Source organism: Choloepus didactylus, chromosome 6 (genome assembly GCF_015220235.1).
Source record: "Choloepus didactylus isolate mChoDid1 chromosome 6, mChoDid1.pri, whole genome shotgun sequence".
NCBI classification, from domain to species: Eukaryota; Metazoa; Chordata; class Mammalia; order Pilosa; family Megalonychidae; genus Choloepus; species Choloepus didactylus.
In genome coordinates, this window is record NC_051312.1 from 148828639 (window position 1) to 148835372 (window position 6734).

Here is a 6734-nt window from a genome sequence, read left to right on the forward strand (position 1 = left end):
AATTTGCCCCAAGGAAAAATCAAGGCTAAGAATAGAAAACAAGGGGAGGGATTTAGGGAATGGGAAAATTGTGATTCTCAGGGCAGGGGAAATGGGACAAACCACAACCGCTCAGGACCCACCCTGCACTTTTCTACCCACCACAATCACCATCACCATCACCACCATCACCACCGCCACCACCATCATCATCACCACCACCACCACCATCATCATCAACACTGCCATCATCATCACCATCACCATGACCATCACCAGCACCATCACCATCACCACCACCACCATCACCACCACTATCACTGCCATCATTATCACCACCACCACCATGTCCAGCACCACTACCACCACAAACACCATCACCACCACCATCATCAACACTGCCATCATCATCACCATGACCATTACTAGCACCATCATCACCATCATCATCACCACTGTCACTATCACCAACACCACCACCATCACCACCACTATCAGCAGCAGCAACACATCCTCATCGTTATCACTCAAACTACCATTTGTTGAGATCCTGTACCAGGCTCCCTGATAAGTGCTTAACATATTAAGTTATTATCTATAGTCTGAACAGGAATCCATTAATAAAGATATTATTGTCATTCAGAAATTGAAAAAAAAATTCAAAAAGTTTAAGAATTTGTTCGAGATAACACTGATGAGATGAGAAATCTGAGTCTGTCCCTCTGTCTTCAAAGCCCCTGAACTTGAAACTACATCCATGGCTCTTTTATTACCTACATTTTATTCTTTCAGGCTTTCATCAGAATAAGTCCTTAAGAGGAATACACAGGCTCAGGATGTGTCTGGCCAACTGGGATGGCCATCTGGATAACCACAGTCTCTAAATCCCACTTTTAGTTCAACTAAAGAAATCTTTGCTGATGGCCCAAACAGTCTGCTGATTAGAGAATCATTTACTTTTCATTTCATCTGTCTGGATGACATCGCCTTTCTGACCCCTGAGATACCTCTTGCCTTCTTTGGGGAAGATTTCCCAGGCTCCTGTGATGCCAGCTGCAAAGGTAGATGCTTACAGCCTGTGTGTCCCCAAGGAAAAGCCCAAGGGCATGGACATTCTCCATCCCCCAGAAACCCTGGCCCTCCAGTCCCGGGGAACTCCCCTGACCCTGCAGATGCTCCCCACGTGGCTGCCACCTTCCAGGTGAACTTGCTTCTAAGGATCCTAATCTCCAGGTGTGAGGTTTGCAGGCAGGGGTGGAGCTCGGAAAGAGACCTGCACTAACACAGAAGCCCTGGTCTCTGACCCCCACTTTCCCATCCTGCAGCGATGTGATCTGGCCAGTTCAAGGTCACTGAGCCTTGGTTTCCCCTCCTGAAAAAAATGGGAATAGGAACACTTACCTGCCTCCCCTGAAAGCTAGTGTCTGCCTCTAATTTCTTCTTCTATGTACCAATGCCAAAGACTTATCCCTAAATACTTGTTAAATCATTCATTGTCCCTCAAAGATGCCTGTAGTTTTGGCTGACAGAGTCCTCATTTCAGGCTCAGGGTTCCCTGACGCTGACCCTCCCACCTTCTGACCATACGCTGATTCTCTTGAGATTAAACCAGCGCATTGTTTCCCGGAAGCTCCATGAGAATTTATCCTCCTGTCAGCCTACTAATCAAGGCTAAGTGCCCACTATGGCCCACCTCTCTACTCCCCATCCTTCCCTATTTCAAATTGTACGCATCCTTCAAGCCCAGATCAGATGCCACCTCCTCCAAGAAGCCTTCACCAGCTTGTCTCAGAACTGTCTTCAAATGAAGTTATTTGTAGTGTTTATTTCTTACTATTCATTTATTTCATTTAATATAAATCATTTATTATGCCTTATATTAGAGCTTTTAATACCTTTCTCTTTACTTCTTAGATGAGCAGTTTCCAGTTTCAGAATAAGTGAATAATCAAGTGAGCTCAAATATATGAAAGTACTTTGTAAATGATAAACATGACCCATGCCAGGGAAAACGGATAATGGAGAAAAACCTGGCATTTGTACCCAGCGTCCTGCTAAGCTCAAGCAACTAACAGATATAAGAAATATTAAATAAGCATTTACTGTGCCCCTTGGGCTCAGTGTCACACAGAGAAGTACTTGGCATAGTTCCTGCCCACCTGGGGCTCACAGACCCCATGAGGAGATGAGAAGAGGCATAAGGGGTCGCCCTGGAACAGACACTGTGGGTGCTCCAGGATGGTGGAGCTCACCGTAGGTAACAGCATTGGGGGTCTGGAGAGGTCCTGACATCTCCTCAGAGGAAGAGGGACTGAGCTGAAGCACGCGGAGAGGGAGGGCATATCCAGTGGACAGACAGAAAGGCAGGAGCCACGGGCAGAGGTGAGACGCTCAGGACACGTCAGGGGCCTGCAGGTGGAGGGCCCGGGTCACGGGGTGGTGCAGCAGTGAAAAGGCGGGGGCCCCAAAGGGTGACGTCATATCCCCAGTTGGTTGTAACAACGTCTGGCATGTGCATAGCACTTGTGTTCGTTATCTTGTTTGGATTTTGATAGAATGATAGCTAAGACTTTGGAAGCTTAGCCTGGCAGTGCGGTGCTGCATGTCCTGGAGCGTGGAGCCGGGGGATGGAGAGGGGAAACTCCAAAAGCAGAGAGGCTGGAAAATAGGCCAGGTGGGCCGAGAGCCTCAGGCGTGGTCCTAAAGAAAGCCCAGTGTGGGAAGAGGGGCCCCCCCTTTCCAAGGAACCAGGGCCACTGGCTCAAAGGGGCACTGCCCACAGCATCCGATATCCAAGGAGCCCATGGATTTGTGTTTCGAAGTAGCCCTGCGAGGGGCTCTTTCCAACATGCTCATCCACCTACTCATCACTTCCTTCCTCCCTTACAGATGGACATACAAAGGCACAGAGCAGCACAACAATCTGCCCAGAGGGATAAAGCCAGACTGAAATCTTGTTCATTTGATTTCCAGTCTCTGCATTTTCCTGTCCAATGCTTTTGAACTTTTTGAAAACTTTATGACTCTTCACACAGGAAAAAAAGAAGATACACATACCTGTGCACAACATTTTGCATACCACAGTGGGCTCCAGGACCCCCAACCCCCAAAGGGTTCATGAACCTTAATCAAAGGTGGTTACACAGAATGCCCTGGTAAGGGAATCCCCCCTCTCTGGAGCCGAGACTCCAGACTATGCACCGGAGTGGAGACGTGTCTCCCAAGGATACCTGTTCTGGTTTCCCAACCAGCCCAAATTCCAGGGAGGTCTGGTCCTTGCAGAGCTGGTGGTCCCTGGAGATTGTCTATCTCTGAGAGCCCTGGTGTGAGAGCCCAGCTTGCTCCCAGGCTGGGTAGGCGAGGAGGTGCCTGCAGGCACCCTGAAGTAGGCTTTTAGGAATGTACAGCAGACATGTCCGCAATCCCTCAGGCTCAACACAGCTGGGCAAGGGCTCTGCGGCAAGATTCCGGCAGCTACTACAAAAGCACCAGTGAAGGAAAGTGTGTGTGGTGGGGGGACAATTTCAAGAATTGCCCCAACAGAGTGATCTGCAGGATACCCTGTTGAGTGGAAAAAACACTGCAGAACAGAGTTTACAGAATGCCACCTTCTGTGTAAGAATGGGGGAGTGGGATATTAAATATACCTATGTATTGCTTATATTCTTTAAAAACGAACACCAGAAGGATAAAACTGATGAGAATGTCCACCCTTATATAGGCAGAGGAAGGGAACGGAGTGCAGGGTACAGGGATGGAAGTTATGTGCGGTTGAAACCATAGTAATTTCTTGCATAATTAATAAAAGTAAAACAAAGTGAAATCAAAAAGGAAAAAACAAACAAGCTCTAACAATGGGAAATAAATAGAAACAAATGAATATAACTCTCTGTCAAGTTGGTCGTAATCATAGAGAGAAAAGCAAGACTTCATGTGACTTTAAAACAGTTTGTTGACTTTACATCCCCCATAGGATATATTATAAAGATTTTTTTAAAACTTTGAATAATTTTAAAATGATAATCAATAGTGTTATTGTTAGCAGTGATATTGATATTGTTATTTTGAAACCACCATAAGCATGTTGCGTAAGAAAAAAAATATTGCTTTCTTCCCAATGGTTCCCCAATTTGTTGGGAGCTCCACACAGTGGCTGGACTTGGTCGTCCTTGTTCTTGGCTCCCCAGTGCCTGGCCTGCAGTAAGGCCTCAGTAAGCACCTACGGAATGGAAAGGAAGGTCGAGGAAGGATTTTGCTCAAATCCCTCCAGCCCCCAGCCTACACTCTATAGATGCTGGCATTTGTGCTTCCTTTGACACATCCTCTGATCTTTGTCCACAGCCGGGCTCACTACTCTGCAGTGGGGTTGGCCCTGCAGACCAGTGTTCTCCCCTCAGCCCCTTGCTTCCAGCTCATTGTTCCAACCCCTTTTGGCCGAGCCAATAGCACAAAGGGATTTTTACATCTCTCATTCCATTTAACCCTCCCTTAATCCTAATTCCGTAGCCCCATTTTACAAATAAGGAAACTGAGGCTCAACCAAGTTAAGTCACTTGCCAAGGACCCGCAGCTTGTGATGGAGCTTGGTCAGAGGTTCACTGGGCAGACATGAGTTCAAATCCACCCTTAGTCTCGTGGACCTTGGGCAAATCATCCACTCATTCACTTACTCATTAAAAAAAAGTAATTGAAGTGCAAGGCACTGTGTTGGGTGCTAGGAATAGAGAGATGAATAGACAACACAGGTCCCATTCTCCATGGCTTACTGAGGCTCAATTCCCACATCTGTTGAAACTCGGATCATATCTATCTCGATCTCAAAGGATCACTCAGAGATCAGAATTTAAATTATATATGTTAGTAGTAGTTGTAGGAATCATCTGTACCTACAGGCCAGGCAAAACTTCAGAATACCCAGGGTACTTCCAGATACTTACTAGGCAGACTACCAGAGCCCCTGGTAAAACACTGCCTCCTTCTAGAGCAAGTAAGTCAAGAGGAGTTTTTAGGCACTGGCCAGGTGCTCTACCGGATGCTGAGCAATGAGGGATTTCTCCCAAAGTGTAAGACACTGCCAGGAATGCGTGCCAGGCATCTCTGGATTCCAGGTCAATGTCTGACAGCCCTGGTGGGATCAATCTTATGATTTCAAGACAGACAGACCTGCCTTTATGTCCCAACCTTGCCATCTACTAGCCAGCAGCTCTGGACAAGTTGCTTTTCCCAATGTCCTCAAGTAAAACATAGTTGTAACAATAGGCCTGCCCAACCTCACAGGATCATTGGGAAAATTAGATGTGGTCAGGTACATAAAATGCTCCAAACTGAACCTAAGTCATAGTTTTAGCAAGGAGCCCCTATAATAAGTCTTCCCTACCACAGCACAAGTCTTGGGGTTTCCCACTGGCCTGAAAGATACTTATGGCTTCTAGAATATCCAGTGCAGCCCAGGACACACTAGATGGAGAAGCAGACGTGGCCCACATGAGTTCCTAGCCCCTGAAGCCTTGGTGCAAATATCCCTCCCTGCAGGGCTCAGTTCCAAGGAGTCCAGCTGGGTGCATCTGGCTGGGGAGATTAAATTATTTTTGAATTCCTAACTGAATGTTCTTTTAATGGAAACTTAATGACAGGCATTGAAATAGATTTCCTCCATAACCCCTCCTCGGCTCGTGCCCCCCCACATGGCTCTCGGTTCCCCGATAACCTTTATTCCCTACCCCTGGACTTTTATCTCCCCAATGACAAACAGCCTTTGCTGGACAGAAAGAGGAAATTCCAGTCATTGTTCTCAAACTTCTGGCTTCCAAAATAAATGCTCTATCTCCCCTGTCAAGCTTTGATTGACATGCACTTCCCGTAATGGCAGACAACAACGGCCAAGGGGTGGAGCCAGGACCTCATTTGCATTCTTTCCGTCAGAGGTTTTCATAACTTTTGTTCTTGAAGGGAAGAGCCCCTGAGCTGGTCGCAGAATCATAGAGCTAAGAACCCGTCTCCCGTTTTATGAAAAAGCTTCAGGAAGGAGCCTCCGCCACCATCTCCTCAACCTCCCACATGAGCAACTAGAAACTTCTCTTTAGTGTCTTGTAACACACCCCTTAGCAATGGGGACAAACTGACAAACTGACACTCCAAACATCTTGCTTCTTAGATGTGCTAATATAGAAAGGATCTTTTCCTTCTATCCTTCCTCTCTTCGTGAATAAATGATTTTTAAATATTTCGCCATTTCTCTGGAAGAGAGTCTCCCAAATCTTGAACCAATCTAATTCCAGGAAAGTTCAACCAGGTTCAGACTCTCCAAGTCAAAACCCCACAGCAACAGAGATAAATTGGGGAATTCAACAGGAACCAGTAACAAGGAAAACACTGAATATAGTAATGCAACATGAAATGCAGTTTTTCTTGAAAGGAATAAGAAATACTGAATTGCATCAAAAATGGACAAATCAGCAAATAGAATAATATGGCACACCTGTGGCAATAGCAGTAAGGTCGTGGCCAGATCCTATGGGGAAAATGTCACCGCACTGAAAGAACAAGTCTGCCTTCAACATATCTTTTAAAAGCCTCTGGACCACCCAAAGTCTACTTAGTTCACACATTTAGCACTGGCATTAAACTACAGACCTGTGAGTCTTCTGGAACCTTCTGTTTCCCATTTATTCCCTTCACTCACTGTATTCTATGCCCTTGATGACTCCTCTCTCCAAATGTCCTGGATTCTTACGCTGCTTCTAGACTGAAGCCAC